Below are 17,060 nucleotides of genomic sequence, written 5' to 3'. Positions count from 1 at the left end.
TCTAGGTGGACATCAAAGCATTCTACAGCACTATTTCAAAGAAGAGCAGAGGAGTTCTCAATGGTATTCTGGCCAATATTTATCAAGCAACCTCACAAAAAAAATAAAGATTGTTTGTTATCGCATTGCTGTTTTTGGGATCTTGCTGTGCGCAAACGAGTTCCCACGTTTCCCGCATTACAACAGTGACTGCACGTTAGGAATAGGCTGTGAAGTGCCTTTGAGATGTCCTGAGCTGTTGAGAGATGCTATACAAACGCAATCCTATCTTTATCTGTCTTGGTACATCTCGGATAGGAATCGTGACAGCAACGTTCCAGGAATTGTAGAAATTTCTAGAAATTGAGGGAGGAGAGGAGGCTGTCACAAGTCTGAAGCCTTCCTCACTATACCTTTAGCTGCTGGCTGTGTGCAATATGTCAGGAGACTATCAGCAGCAAATGGCTGACTTGCAAACAAATTTCACAAGGGCTGAGCATGCATGCCCTACATACAAATTAGATTGTGCAACTGAGAGAATACTTCAAATTCTCACCGTTCAAAATCTGCAGCCTCATCCAGCGCACAGTGAGATCAGACATGCTGCATCTCGTCTTGAACCTCGAGCCAACAGCAAAAAATTGGGTCAAATTTTCCTGGGAAAGTAACAGTATGGTAACAATGCATAGTGTTATTAATGGACAAATCAGTCAGTAAACTCCACAAGATGCAGAGATACACCGTGACTTACAAACCTCCAGAATTTTCTGGTCAATTTAACCTGCTCCTCTGCTTCACACAAATGGCATTTCGCCCTTAGCCTCCCTGTTAGTTATAGGAATTTGCTGGATTTGATACATTAATCATCAATTCAACTCACTCCTCTGCAGAAAGTTAGGGAATGGAATTTAACAGCATTAATACTCTGTTAACACAAATAATGCAATGTTAATGTTAATGCAATGCCAATCAACAGCAATAACTTGTATTGATATAATTGTAGTGAAAGGTCCCAAGGAGCTCTGGCCCAGAAAAGGAACAATTTAAACTGGAGTCTCATTCCTGCATCTAGTAAATTCTTGTTGGAGATTTTAATTTTTTTTTAAAATAATTTTTCTTAATTTTCCTGTCTGTCTCTTTTTACTTCCTCTCTTAATCCAATCGTTCCCTCTTTTTATTTCTCTTTCTGTATCTGATTTGACTCTATTTCACCCGATTTTCTGCTCTGTTCCTGTTTCTTGCTCAATCCTTTACACTCATTGGTTTTCAAAGGTAGAGTGCTGGTCCTGTCATTCACTAAGGTCTCAGACTCCCTGTTGCCCTCGCTGCACTGCTATTGGCTCTCACTTCCAGCAAGGTACAACCCAAACATTATTTCAACCCGAAGGAGTAAATATCTAACTAATGCTTTGCAGGCCTGTGTGATTAGAAAATAAAGAGGTGGAGTTTGCGGATAATCAAGGTAAAGGCCTGCTACCCGACCTGAACCCGACGGGACCCGACGACATATGTCGGGTCGCTGTTCCAGGTCCGGCCTCCAGCTTTCGGAATTGGGTCAAGTCGGGCCGGGTCCGGGTTGGACACACACAGTACTACCTTTTGTTCTGCTGGGAGGAAAAGAGAAGTTGAGTAAGTAATCGTCAAAATTTGAAAAGCCTGCCTGAGCTGGGAGTCTGGGAGGTCAAGGAGGGAAACTGAGTCTGCGCAGTGAGCGAGTGAGCGTCTCTATGTCATCATCGCATTCATGCTGCAGCTTCCTTCCATTCCATCCATCCAAAAGTGGTAAGTACAGTGAGTGCACTAGGGGTCAGGCTCGGGTCAGGTCGGGGTCGGTTTGGGCACAGGTCAGGTCGGGCACAGGTCAGGACGGGCGCAGGTCGGGTTGGGCACAGGTCAGGTCGGGCGCAGGTTGGGTCGGGCACAGGAAAGAATGGAAGGACTCAGGTCGGGGTCAGGGTCGGGGTTGAGTTGGGCGCAGGTCAGGTCGGGTCGGGCGCAGGTCGGGTCGGGTCGGGCGCAGGTCGGGTCGGCTCGGGTCGGGTCGGGTCGGGCGCAGGTCGGGTCGGGCGCAGGTCGGGTCGGGTCGGGCGCAGGTCGGGTTGGGTGCAGGTCGGGTCGGGCGCAGGTCGGGTCGGGTGCAGGTCGGGTCGGGCGCAGGTTGAGTTGGGCGCAGGTCGGGTCGGATCGGGCGCAGGTCGGTTTGGGCGCAGGTTGAGTTGGGCGCAGGTCGGGTTGGGCGCAGGTCGGGTCGGGCGCAGGTCGGGTCGGGTGCAGGTCAAGTCGGGCGCAGGTTGAGTTGGGTGCAGGTCAGGTTGGGCGCAGGTTGAGTTGGGTGCAGGTTGGGTCGGGCGCAGGTTGAGTTGGGTGCAGGTCGGGTCGGGCGCAGGTCGGGTCGGGTGCAGGTCGGGTCGGGCGCAGGTTGAGTTGGGCGCAGGTCAGGTCGGATCGGGCGAAGGTCGGTTTGGGCGCAGGTTGAGTTGGGCGCAGGTCGGGTTGGGCGCAGGTCGGGTCGGGCGCAGGTCGGGTCGGGTGCAGGTCAAGTCGGGCGCAGGTTGAGTTGGGTGCAGGTCGGGTTGGGCGCAGGTTGAGTTGGGTGCAGGTTGGGTCGGGCGCAGGTTGGGTCGGGCGCAGGTTGAGTTGGGTGCTGGTCGGGTTGGGCGCAGGTTGAGTTGGGTGCAGGTTGAGTTGGGTGCAGGTTGGGTCGGGCGCAGGCCAGGTTGGGCGCAGGTTGAGTTGGGTGCAGGTTGAGTTGGGTGCAGATCAGGTTGGGCGCAGGTTGAGTTGGGTGCAGGTTGGGTCGGGCGCAGGTCAGGTTGGGCGCAGGTTGAGTTGGGTGCAGGTCGGGTCGGGTGCGGGTTGGGTCGGGTGCAGGTCGGGTTGGGCGCAGGTGGAGTTGGGTGCAGGTTGGATTGGGCGCAGGCTGAGTTGGGTGCAAGTCGGGTCGGGCGCAGGTCGGGTTGGCCGCAGGTCGGGTCGGCAAGGGAAAGAATGGAAGGACTCGGACCGGGGTCGGGTCGGGGTCAGGGCCGGGGTCAGGGTCGGGGTCGGGTTGGGCGCAGGTCGAGTCGGGTGCAAGTCGGGTTGGCTGCAGGTTGGGTCGGGTGCAGGTCGGGTTGGGCGCAGGTTGAGTCGGGTGCAGGTCGGGTTGGCTGCAGGTCGGGTCGGGTGCAGGTCGGGTTGGGCGCAGGTTGAGTCGGGTGCAGGTCGGGTTGGCGACAGGTTGGGTCGGGTGCAGGCCGGGTCGGGTGCAGGTTGAGTTGGGTGTAGGTCGGGTCGGGTGCAGGTCGGGTTGGGTGTAGGTCGGGTCGGGTGCAGGTCGGGTTGGGTGCAGGTCGGGTTGGGCGCAGGTCGGGTCGGGCGCAGGAAAGAATGGAAGGACTCGGGCCGAGGTCGGGTCGGGGTCAGGGCCGGGGTCAGGGTCGGGGTCGGGTTGGGCGCAGGTCGAGTCGGGCGCAGGTCGGGTCGGGCGCAGGAAAGAATGGAAGGACTTGGGCCGGGTCGGGCTCGGGTCCAATGTGCTTGTGTTGGGTTCGGGTCAGGTTTTTTTTCCAGACCCGAGCAGGCCTTTAAATCAAAGTCTCTTTTCACTGCTGGGGAGGCATGGAACAAAACTGTTTGAAATCCACAGCAGTTCTGATCTCAGTCAGATAAGAACAGTGACCCATAATTGGAGGCCACGGAGGACAAAAGCATAATGAAGCTGGCAATGTCAGCACATGCAGGGCTCTTTGGTTGCTAGGAGACTTTACAGTTTCCATCCACACTAACTTCTCAACAGGATTCCTCTTTTCCCATTCTTCATCCTGCAATTATTTTTGTTTGTTTGCCCAGAAGCTACATAGAATGACAAAGTATGTACAGTACAGAAACAGGCCATTCGGCCCATCAGGTCCATGCCAGTGTTTGTGCTCCACACAAGCCTCCTCCCACCCTTCTTCATCTCACCCTATCAGCATAGACTTCTATTTCTTTCTCCCTCATGTACTTATATAGCTTCCCCTTAAATACATTCTCCTCAACCTCGCCATTTGAATTCCACCTTCTCACCACTCCCTGGGTAATAGAAGTTTCTCCTGAATTCCTTATTGGATTTATTAAGGCTGATAAACAAAAAATGCTGGCAATACTCAATGGGTCAGGGACCATCTGTGGAGAGAGAAACACAGTTTCAGATCATAACCACTGCTCCCATTTTCAGAGAGTGGCTGGAGGTGATGTTTATTTCCATTTACACCTCCTCTAGACCCCATCTTTTGTTTCTTTACTTGTCCCATTACCAGCTCCTTTTGCCTTGCACCATCATCCCTTTTATCATTTAATCTCCCCTGCCTTCCACCCTATCACAGACCTTCCCTTTTGTTCTTTCCTCCCCGCCCCCTCCCCTTTCCCTGCCTCTGTCCTGGCTCAAAAACTGTTACATTTCTAACATCCAAGGTCAGCATCTTGATGCATTAATACTGTTGCTCAGTTGGTAACACTCTTGCCTCTGTGTTATAAGATTCGGGGAGATGATGGCGTAGTGGTAATGTCACTGAGCTAGTAATACAGAGCCCAGGCTAATGCTCTGGGGACATGGGTTCGAATCCCACCACGACAGATGGTGAAATTTGAATTCAATTAATAAATCTGGAATTAAAATCCAGTCGACTGGTGACCGTGAAACCATTGTCGATTGTTATAAAAACCCATCTAGTTCACTTGTGGCCTTTAGGGAAGGAAATCTGCTGTTCTTACCTGGTCTGGCCTACATGTGATTCCAGATTCACAGCAATGTGGTTGACTCTTAACTACCCTCTGAAATGGTCTAGCAAGTCACTCAGTTCAAGGTCAATTAGGGATGGACAATAAATGCTGGCCTAGCCAGCGATGCCCGCACCCCATAAACGAATAAAAAAATTCTGGGTTCAAGTCCCACCAAAATCAAGGCCAACACTCTAGTACTGAGGGAATGCTGCACTTTTTGGATGAGCTGTTTAAACTGAGGCCCCATCTGCTTGCTTGGGTTGATGCAAAAAATCATATGGCGCAATTTCGAAGAAGAGCAGGCGAGTTCTCCCTGGTGTCCTGGACAATATTTATCCCTCAATCAATATCAATAACATAGATTATCTGGTCATTAGCACCCATTGGTGTTTGTGGGAGCTTGCTGTGCACTAATCAGCTACTGTGTTTCCTACAACAGTGACTAAACTTCAAAAAGTATTTCAATGGCTGTGAAGTGCGTTGGGATCCCCTGAGGTCGTGAAAGGTGCTACATAAATGCAAGTCCTTTTTTTTCTCTATTCCACACATCCAGGCATTCAAAGAATTTATTTTTATTCTTTCATGGGATGTGGGCATCTCTGGCTATGCCAGCATTTATTGCCCATCCCTAATTGCCCTTGAACAGGTGATGGTGAGCTGCCTTCTTGAACTGCTGCAGTCCACATGGTGTAGGTACACCCACAGTGCTGTTAGGAAGGGAGTTCCAGGATTTTGACCCAGTGACCATGCAGGAATGGTGATATAGTCCCAAGTCAGGATGGTGTGTAGATTAGAGGGGAACTTGCAGGTGGTGGTGTTCCCAGGCATCTGTTTTCCTTGTCCTTGTAAGTTGTACATGTCGTGTGTTTGGAAGGTGTGGTTGAAGGAGGCTTGATGAGTTGTTGCAGTGCATCTAGTAGATGGTACACACTGCTGCCACTGTGCGTCGGTGATGGAGGAAGTGAATGTTTAAGGTGGTGGATGGGGTGCCAGTCAAGTGGGCTGCTTTTTCCAGAATGGTATCGAGCTTCTTGAGTGTAGTTGGAGCTGCACCCATCCAGGCAAGTGGAGAGTATTCCATCACACTCCTGACTTGTGCCTTGTAGATGGTGGAGAGGCTTTGGGGAGACAGGAGGTGAGTTACTCGCTGCAGTATTCCCAGCCTCTAACCTGCTGTTTTAGCCACAGTATTTATGTGGCTACTCCAATTCAGTTTCTGGTCAAGGGTTGATAGTGGGAGATTCAGCAATGATAATGCTGTTGAATATCAAGTGAAGATGGTTGGATTCTCTCTTGTTGGAGATGGTCATTGCCTGGTACTTGTGTGGTGCGAATGTTACTTGCCACTTATCAGCCCAAGCCTGAATGTTGTCCAGATCGTGCGGCATACCTATACGGACTGCTTCAGTATCTGAGGAGTCGCGAATGGTGCTGAACATTGTACGATCATCAGCGAACATCCCCACTTCTGACCTAATGACTGAAAGAAGGTCATTGATGAAACAGCTGACGATGGTTGGGCCTAGGACACTACCCTGAGGAACTCCTGCAGTGATGTCCTGGAGCTCAGATGATTGACCTCCAACAACCACAACCATCTTCCTTTGCGTTAGGTATGACTCCAACCAGTAGAGTGTTTTCCCCGATTCCCACTGACCTCAGTTTTGCTAGGGCTCCTTGATGCCATACTCTGTCAAATGCTGCCTTGATGTCAAGGGCAGTCACTCTCACCTCACCTCTTGAGTTCAGCTCTTTTGTCCATGTTTGAACCAAGGCTGTAATGAGGTCTGGAGCTGAGTGGCCCTGGCGGAACCCAAACTGAGCGTCACTAAGCAGGTTATTGCTAAGCAAGAGCTTCTTAATAGCACTGTCGACGACACCTTCCATCACTTTACTGATGATTGAGAGTAGACTGTTGGGGCAATGATTGGCCAGATTGGATTTGTCCTGCTTTTTGTGTACAGGACATACCTGGGCAATTTTCCACATTGCAGGTTAGATGTCAGTGTTGTAGCTGTACTGGAATAGCTTGGCTAGTTCTGGAGCACAAGTCTTCAGTATTATTGCTGGAATGTTTTTGGGGCCTGTAGTCTTTGCAGTATCCAGTGCCTTCAGCCATTTCTTGATATCACATGGAGTGAATCCATGATGCTGGGGACCTCAGGAGGAGGCTGAGATGGATCATCAAATCGGCACTTCTGGCTGAAGGTGGATGCAAATGCTTCAGCCTTGTCTTTTACACTGATGTGCTGGGCTCCCCCATCAATTTGTTCCTTAATTGTCCACCACCATTCACGACTGGATGTGGCAGGACTGCAGAGCTTAGATCCGATCTGCTGGTTGTGAGATCGATTAGCTCTGTCTATTGCATGCTGCTTCTGCTGTTCGGCATGCAAGTAGTCCTGTGTTGTAGCTTCACCAGGCTGACACCTCATTTTGAGGTATGCCTGGTGCTGCTCCTGGCATGCCATCCTGCACTCTTCATTGAACTCTTCAGGGTTGGTCTCCTGGCTTGATGGTAATGGTAGAGTGGGGGATATGCCGGGTCATGAGGTTACAGATTGTGGTTGAATACAATTCTGCTGCTGCTGATGGCCCACAGCGCCTCATGGATGCCCAGTTTTGCTTTGCTAGATCTTTTTGAAATCTATCCCATTTAGCACAGTGGTAGTGGCACACAACACAATGGAGGGTATCCTCAATATGAAGACAGGACTTGGTCTCCACAAGGACTGTGCGGTGGTCACTCCTACCAATACTGTCATGGACAGATGCGTCTGCGGCAGGCAGATTGGTGAGGACTAGGTCAAGTATGTTTTTCCCTCTTGTTAGTTCCTTCACCACCTGCCGCAGACCCAGTCTAGCAGCTATGTTCTTTAGGACTCGGCCAGCCCAGTCCGTAGTGGTGCTATCGAGCCACTCTTGATGATGGACATTGAAGTCCCCCATCCAGAGTACATTCTGCACCCTTGCCACCCTCAGTGCTTCCTCCAAGTGGTGATCAACATGGAGGAGCACTGAGTCATCTGCTGAGGGAGGGCGGTAGGTGGTAATCAGGAGGAGGTTTCCTTGTCCATGTTTGACCTGATACCATAAGAATTTATGGAGTCTGGAGTCAGTGTTGAGGACACCCAGGGCAACTCCCTCCTGACTGTACACCACTGTGCCGCCACCTCCGGTGGACAGGACATACCCGGGAATGGTGCTGGCAGTGTCTGGGACATTGTCTTTAAGGTATGATTCCGTGAGTATGACTATGTCAGGCTGTTGCTTGACTAGTCTGTGGGAAAGCTCTCCCAACTTTGGCACAAGCCCCTGGATGTTAGTAAGGGGGACTTTGCAGGGTCGACAGGGCTGGGTTTGCCACTGTCGTTTCCGGTGCCAAGGTCGATGCCGGGTGTTCTGTCCGGTTTTGTTCCTTTTCATTTTTTGTGTAGCAGTTTTGTACAACTGAATGGCTTGCAAGGCCATTTCAGAGGGCAGTTAAGAGTCAACCATATTGTTGTGGCTCTGGAGTCACATGTAGGCCAGACCAGGTATGGACGGCAGATTTCTTTCCATAAAGGGCATCGTGAACCAGATGGGTTTTTATGACAATCGATGGTAGTTTCATGGTCATCATTTATGAGACTAGCTTTCAGTTCCAGGCTTTTATTAATTCATTGAATTTATTAATTAATTGAATTTAAATTCCACCAGATACCGTGGTGGGATTTGAATTCATGTCCCCAGAATTTTAGCCTGGGTCTCTGGATTACTAGTCCAGTTGCATTCCCATTATGTCACCTTCTCCCTAAATTCCAGGATTGCCCTAAGACTCCAGGAATTGAAAATTTATCTCCAGGGTATTGCTGCCAGCAAAAAACAGGGAGCAAAATCATCAAAGCAGTTACAACGTAAGTGCGTTTTTAATATTCTCTTTGAATTCTTTGGTTTATTATCTCGAAGAGTATTGGAGATGGATAAAAGGCTGTTTGACCAGGTGGGGCAGTTTGAGCCAGGAGGTCATGTGATGAAACCTCCAGGAACACGTCCAACCAGAGTTGGCGACCCCTAATGAGACCTTCTACTGACCCCATTTCTGTGCAGCCGCAGCCAACCAGAGAGACTGTATATTGTCGTCCTGCCCCCACTCCCCAGCTCAGCCTAACCTCATTTTCTGGTCTCACAGCAAGCAAAATGTCCCAGGGTGATTTAAAAATAACACATCCGGAAGTTTTAAAACTATCTACAAAGATTTATCCTTTTCCCTCAATGGGTTATTTACATATGCAGAGAGTCAGTGAAATATATAACCAGTTAACCAATGGTACACTTGCAATAATGCAAAACACACGAGTTAATGTGTCATCTTAATAGCAATGGGTATTCTTATTTTTTATAGAGGGATAGGTAGCCTAGGCCTAGATCAATTCCAGCCACACTAATGGAAGAGCCCAGTGTACACACCCCCATTACTGGGTTAACCCCCCCCCCCCCACTCTGGCGCTAATGGAAGAGCCCAGTGTACATGCCCCCATTACTGGGTTAATCCCCGCACTCTGGCACTAATGGAAGAGCCCAGTGTACCCCCCGCCCCCATTACTGGATTAATCACCCCTTACACTAATGGAGGGGCATGTACACTGTACATTACTGGATTAACACCCCCCCCTCCCACTCTGGCACTAATGGAAGAACCCAGTATACACCCCCCCCCCATTACTGGATTGATCACCCCCTACACTAATGGAAGAGCCCAGTGTACACGCCCCCATTACTGGATTAACCCCCCCATTCGCACCAATGGAAGAGCCCAGTGTACAGCCCCACCTTCCCCCCTCCCCCCTCCCATTACTGGACTAACCCCCCCTTGCACTAATGGAAGAGCCCAGTGTACACCCCCCCCCCCCAATTACTGGATTAGCACCCCCCCCCCCCCACCCCACAATGATGAATCCACAACCTACTGATTGAGAGGTGTGAGTGTTCCTGACTGAGCCAAGCAGACAACAGAAGCACAAAGTAAATCTACCGTAGCAATGGAACCAATTATGCAATATGGGCCCTAACTTTAGAGAATATAAGTTATCATTCTCCAGCAATACAATGAGATTGAGTGACCCTGGCCTTTAATCGCCTGGACTACTAGCTCACTGCATGTTGGTTGGATGAGAGTGAGAACACACTTGTACATATCCCAGTGCACTCTTTAACATACCATGTATGTATATACATCATGCACATGGCTGCTATTTCATTGAACAACGTCTAAGAAGGTCAGTGATCCATTATAGCTTGCAAAGCTGCTGCTACATATGGGATAACAGGATAATTAAATCGTTAAGAGGCCCAAACACACCACACAGCCAATTAAATCCTCGTTCCAATGAAGCTTGAGGAACAGCACCTCATCTTTTGATTAGAACCACAGAAAAATTACGGCACAGAAGGAGGCCATTCAGCCCACCGTGTCCGTGCCGGCCAAGAAATCTAGCTGCCCAGTCTAATCCCACTTTCCAGCACCTGGTCCATAGCCTTGCCAGTTACAATACTTCAGGTGCATGTCCAGCAACGTTTTAAAAGAATTGAGGGTTTCTGCCTGCACCACCATTCCTGGCAGTGAATTCCAGACACCCACCATCGTCTGGGTGAAAAAGATTTTCCTCATGTCCTCTCTAATCCTTCTACCAATCACCTTCAATTTGTGCCCCCTGGTAATTGACCGCTCTGCTCGGGGAAACAGGTCCTTCCTGTCTACTCCCTCTAGGCCCCTCATAATTTTGTACACCTCAATTAAGTCACCCCTCAGCCTCCTCTGTTCTAAGGAAAACAACCTGAGCCTATCCAATCTTTCCTCATCGATGCAACTTTCAAGCCCTGGCAACATTCTTGTAAATCTCCTCTGTACTCTCTCCAGAGCAATATGTCCTTTCTGTAATGTGGTGATCAGAACTGTACACAATACTCGAGCTGTAGTCTAACCAGTGTTTCATACAGTTCCAGTATGACATCCCTGCTTTTGTATTCTATACCTCAGCCAATAAAGGAAAACATTCCATATGCCTCCTTCACCACTCTATCTACCTGTCCTGCCACCTTCAGGGACCTGTGGACATGCATTCCAAGCTCTCACACTTCTTCTACCCCTCTCAATATCCTCCCGTTGTGTATTCCCTTGCTTTGTTTTCCCTCACACTTAACTGGATTGAATTCCATTTGCCACTTTTCCACCCACTCAACCAAACCATTGATATCATTCTGGAGTCTACAGCTATCCTCTTCACTATCAACTGCACGGCCAATTTTCGTGTCATCAGCAAATTTCCCAATCATGCCTCCCACATTTAAGTCCAAATCATTAATATATACCACAAACAGCGAGGGTCCCAACACTGAGCCCTGTGGAACACCACTGGAAACCACTTTCCATTCGCTTTGTTTCCTGGCCCTGAGCCAATTTTGGATCCAACCTGCCACATTCCCCTGTATCCCATGGACTTTCATTTTACTGACCAATCTGCCATGTGAGACCTTGTCAAATGTCTTACTAAAGTCCATGTAGACCACATCCACTGCACTACCCTCATCAATCCTCCTTGTTACTTCCTCAAAGAATTCAATTAAGTTAGTAAGACATGACCTTCCCTTAACAAATCCATGCTGACTATCCCTGATTAATCCGTGCCTTGATTCTAATAATTTGCCCACCACCGAGGTCAGACTGACCGGCCTATAATTATTTGGCCTATCCCTCGCACCCTTTTTAAACAATGGTACAACGTTCGCAGACCTCCAATCGTCTGGTACCTCTACTGTATCTAGTGAGGATTTGAAGATGATCCTCAGCGCATCCACTAGTTCCTCCCTGGCTTCCTTTAACAACCTGGGATGCAAAACATCTGGTCCTGGCGATTTATCCACTTTCAGGGATGTCAGACCCTCTAGTACTTCCTCTCTCATTATGCTTATCGTATCTAATATTTCACACTCCTCTTTAACTACAAAGTCTGCATCAACCCTCTCCTTTGTGAAGAATGAGGCAAAAAACTTATTAAGAACCCTGCCCACAACTTCTGCATCCATGTATAAGTTCCCCTGTACATCTCTGATAGGTTCTACCCTTTCCTTAGTTATTCTCTTTCCCTTAATGTACTAATAAAACATCTTCGGGTTTTCCTTGATTTTATCTGCCAATAGTTTTTCATGTCCTCTCTCTGCTTTTCTAATTTCCTTTTTTACTTCACCCCTGCACTTTCTAAACTCCTCTAGGCTTTCTGAAGTATAAAGATTTTTGTGATTGTCATTAGCTTTCTTTTTCGGCTTTAACTTTCTCTGTAAACGTCTAGATAACCAGGGAGCTCTAGATTTGGCTATACCACCCTTTATCTCTGTGGGGACATGCCTAAGCTGTGCCAGTAGAATCTCGCTTTTGAATGCCTCCCACTGGTTTGCCACTGATTTTCCTTCAAGTAGCTGTATCCAGTCCACCTTCGCCAGGTCACCTCTCAGTTTCATAAAATTTGCCTTCCCCCAATTTAGAACCTTTACTCCTGTTTTATCTTTGTCCTTTTCCATGATTATGCTAAAACTAACTGTATTATGGTCACTATCTCCAAAATGGTCACCCACTGTTACTTCATCCACTTGCCCAGCTTCATTGCCGAAGACTAAATCTAGAATTGTACCCCCTCTCATTGTGCTTGTTACATACTGGCTAAAAAAGTTCTCTTGAACGCAGTTCAAGAATTTTGTGCACTCTGTGCCCTTCACACTGTTTGTATCCCAGTTGATATTGGGATAGTTGAAATCCCCAACTATTATTGCCCTATAATTTTTGCACTCAGAAATTTACCTACATAATTGTTCTTCTATCTCCCTCTCACTATTTGGGGGTCTATAGTACACTCCCAGTAATGTGACTGCCCCTTTTTTATTTCTGAGCTCCACCCATATGGCCTCATTTGATGATTCATTTAATATATCATCCCTCCTCAAAGCTGTTATTGATTCCTTAACTAATAATACTATACCCCCTCCTTTTTTATCCCCCTCTCTATCCCGCCTGAAAATTCTACATCCAGGGATTAGGCACTTTACATCCTTCCAGACTCAATAACTTCAGATTATAATCACTGTGCCCATTTTCCACACAATGAGTGCTGATTATGGTTCTGCTGTTTGCCATTTACATCTGTTCTGGCCCCACCATTTGTTTCTTTACTTGTCCCATTACCATCCCCTTTTGCCTGGCACTATCATCTTTTTTGTCATTTAATCCCTCCTACCTTCCACCAATCACAAACCTTCCCTTTTGTTCTTGCTTCCCCTCCCTCCTTTCTCAGCCTCTGTATTGCTTAAAACCTATGACATATCTAACTTTTTCACGTTCTGATGAAAGGCCATTGACTTGAAAGGTTAACTCAGCTTCTCTCTGCATAGATGCTGTCTGACCTGCTGAGTATTTCCAGCATTTTCTGTTTTTTATTTCAGATTTCCAGCATCAAATTACTTGTGAAGTGTAGTCACTATTGTAATGTAAGAAATCTGGCAGGCAGAATGTGCACAGCAAGATCCCACAGATAGTAATGAGACAAATGACCAAATAATCTGCTTTAGTGACGCAGGTTGAGGGAGAAATATAGGCCAGGATTCTGCAGAGAACTCCTCTGTGATTCTTCAAATAGTGCCATGGGGTTTCATAAATCCACGTGGAAAGGCCTTGGTTTGATGTCTCATCTGAAAGGCAGAAGCTCGGACAGTGCAGCACTCTCTGAGTACTGCACTGGGAGTGTCGGCCCGGATTATGTGCTCAAGTTTCTGAAGTGGGACCTGAACCCAGACTTACTGACTTGCCACACCTTTGCTTTGGATTAACCTGGTTCTGACACACTGGTTGACCAACACGTCCAGTCTGATCTGACTGGGCTGCAGTTTCCAATCCACCGGATCAGCTAGGATTTTTTCAATCACAGAACTCCCGGGGACATTTCAACAGTTGAAGGAAGCAAATGTAGTATTTCCAAGTTCGCAGATGACACAAAACTAGGTGGGAATGTGTGTTGTGAAGAAGATGCAAAGTGGCTTCAAAGGAATTTGGACAGATTTAGTGAGTGGGCAAGAACGTGGCAGATGGAATATAATGTGGAAAAATGTGAGGTTATCCACTTTGGTAGGAGGAATAGATGTGCAGAGTATTTCTTAAATGGTAAGAGATTAGAAAGTGTAGATGTACAAAGGGACCTTTGTCAATAAGTCACTACAAGCTAACGCGCAGGTGAAGCAAGCAATTAGGAAGGCTAATGGTAGGTTAGCCTTTATCGCAAGAGGATTTGAGTACAGGAGTTGTGAAGTCTTGCTTCAGTTGTATAGAACCTTAGTTAGACGCGCTTGGAGTACTGTGTGCAGTTTTGGTCCCCTTACCTCAAGAAGGATATTATTGCCATAGAGGGAGTGCAATGAAGGTTCATCAAACTTGTTCCCTGGATGGTGGGACTGTCCTCTGAAGAGAGATTGGGGAAACTGGGCCTGTATTCTCTCGAGTTTCAAAGAATGAGAGGTGATCTAATTGAAACCTACAAAATACTTAAAGGGATAGACAGGGTCGATGCAGGTGTCTCCTCTGGTTGGGGAGTCTCGAACCAGGGGACACAATTTCAAAATAAGGTGGAAGCCACTTAGGATAGAGATGAGGAGAAATTTCTTTACTCAGAGGGTTATGAATCTTTGGAATTCTCTACCTCAGAGGGCTGTGGAAGCTTAGTCATTGAGTATGTTTAAAGCAGAGATTGACAGATTTCTAATACAAATGACATAAGGGGATATGAGGATAGTGTGGGAAAAAGGCATTGAAGTGGATGATCAGCCATGATCATATTGAATGGTGGGGCAGGCTCGATGGACTGAATGGCCTACTGCTGATCCTACGTTCTGATGTTCCTAAATGCCTTTGATAAAATGTTAAAGATTTGTGATGTTGCATATTAGTTTTCTAGATTGGTGATGTGCTGATGGAATTGGTCCCTTTGAGAACAAAGTCTCAATCTAGTTGGGTTTGGAATCTGGCTCCTTTTGTACACCACATGGTAAGAAGCAACCAGTTAAGGTTTCATTCAGGACACCTGAGTGCCACAATCTAAAGCCTAACATCAAGGTACATCCAGGTACAATTTGTACATTCTTAAAACCAAAGGGCTTGTTTGTGGACTGAAGAACTTGGGGTGCTGCCACAAGTCAAAACCCATGAATCATAGAATCGTACAGCACACCGAGAGGCCATTCAGCCCATCATACCTGTTCTGGCCCTTTGAAAGAGTTATCCAATTTAATCCCACTCCCCAGCTTTCTTCATATTACCCTGCAAATCAGTCTTCTCCAAGTACCTGTCTAATTGCTTTTAGAGATCTGATTCTGGTTTAGAATCTGATTCCACCACCTTTTCCGAGAGTGCGATCTAGGTCTTAGCAACACTCTATCTGAAAAAAATCCCCTCATTTCCCCTCTAGTTCTTTTTCCAGTTATTTCAAATCTATGGCCTTTGGTTACTGACCCACTTGCCAGAGGGAACAGTTTCTCCCTATTTGGTCCATTAAAATCCCTCCTAATTTTGAATACTGATATTAGATCTCCTCTTAACCTTCTCTGCTCTAAGGTGAGCAATCCCAGCTTCTCCAATCTCTCAACATAACTGAAGTCCTTGTAGCATCCTGGTAAACCTCCTCTGTATCCTTTCCGAAGCCTTGACATCCTTCCTAAAGTGTAGTACCCAGAATTGTACACAATAGTCCAACTGAAGTCCAATCAGTGATTTGTAAAGGTTTGGCATAACTTCTTTGTTATTGCATTCAATGCCCCTATTTACAAAGCCAAATTTCCCATACACTTTCTTAACCACCTTATCGACTTGCTCTGTCAGCTTCAAAGATCTGTGAATATGCACCTCCTGGTCCTTCTGCTCTTGCACCTCCACAAAATAGCAGCATTTAAATTATACTGCCTTTCTAAATTGTTTCTCTCAAAGTGCATCACTTCACACTCATACACATATTAAATTGCACCTGTCATGTGTCTGCCCATTTCTCCAGTCTGTTTATGTCCTTCTGAATTCTGCTACTATCCTGCTCACTATATACTATGTTACCAAGTTTTGTATCATCCACAAACTTTGAAATTGTACTCCGCATACCCAAGTCCAGGTCATTTATATTTATAAGAAAAATGTGGTTCCAATACCGATCCTTGGGCAACCCACTGTACACTTCTCTCCACTCAGAAAAATTGTCATTCGCCACTGTTCTCTGACTCCTATTCCTTAGTCAATTATGTACCCAAGTTACCACTGTCCCTTTAATCCCATGTGCTTCTAATTCTGAAATAAGTCTGTTATGTATATCAAAGAGATGAGTCCACAATTGTTAGGGTCAACTGCTAAAAATGGCCCAATTCATTCACAGGACAGTAGTCCCAGCCAAGAAAATTAAACAGAGCATTCCACCGCTAATGCACCATGGCTAATAATCTATGCTATCCACAGGATGCACTGCAGCAATTCACCAAGGCTTCTGTCACAGCACCTCCCAGCTGGCACGTGGGAACACCATCACCTACAAGTTCCCCTCCAAGCTGCATACCATCCTGACTTGGAACTGTATCGCCGTTCCTTCACTGTCGCTGGGTCAAAATCCTGGAAATCCCTTCTTAACAGCACTGTGGGTGTACCTACACCAAATGGACTGCAGCGGTTCAAGAAGGCAGCTCACCACCACCTTCTCGAGGGCAATTAGGGATGGGCAATAAATGTTGGCCTGGCCAGTGACGCCCACATCCCATGAAAGAATAAATAAAAAGCAAAATGTCTCGTTATCTTTTCTCAGTTTCGTCTGATCTTTTTCAAAAGTTTAATATCTAAAAATTTGATTTTTTTTTCACCTATTCCTTCCAAATGTTGGACCCTTGTTGATTGACCCATCTCAGGATCTGTAGTTAGGAGCCTCTGGTCACATGTTGAATGATTATGGCCATGACTCACCTTGGGGAAATAAAGTTGGAACTGACAGAGGATCTGGCACAGAATAGTGTTTACCTCCCAGCACTGCAAATTTGAGATGATACCAATTTAAGGTCATTCATAAGATATATTACAGCCAGCATGCTGACTGAAGTGAGGCTGCTGTCTAATATTAGATCCTGGAATTGCTGTGAAACACAGAATGCTGCAATAAACATAGCACAAGCCTGCAGGCACTCAACTGCATGAAGGAAAAGCTCTGGGAGTTGTTTGAGCCAGGATGTCATATATTGACATGACTGATCACCCTCTATTACATAAAGAAAGATCTTGCATCTGTACAGGACTTTGT

At 47.0% G+C, this 17,060-nt stretch overlaps 1 long non-coding RNA gene across 1 annotated transcript; it reads left to right on the top strand.

The window, feature by feature from the left end:
• The first annotated feature begins 546 nt into the window (after window positions 1-546).
• On the top strand, window positions 547-16,512 carry LOC137352104 (uncharacterized). Its single transcript, XR_010969638.1, has 3 exons — window positions 547-654; window positions 1,395-1,761; window positions 16,235-16,512. It is a non-coding gene; the product is annotated as an uncharacterized lncRNA (long non-coding RNA).
• The last annotated feature ends 548 nt before the right edge of the window (window positions 16,513-17,060 follow it).

The sequence above is a fragment of the Heterodontus francisci genome, chromosome 3 (genome assembly GCF_036365525.1).
Source record: "Heterodontus francisci isolate sHetFra1 chromosome 3, sHetFra1.hap1, whole genome shotgun sequence".
Classification (NCBI taxonomy): domain Eukaryota; kingdom Metazoa; phylum Chordata; class Chondrichthyes; order Heterodontiformes; family Heterodontidae; genus Heterodontus; species Heterodontus francisci.
The sequence above is the reverse complement of the archived record's forward strand: the minus strand, read 5'-3'. Positions and strand labels throughout refer to the sequence as shown.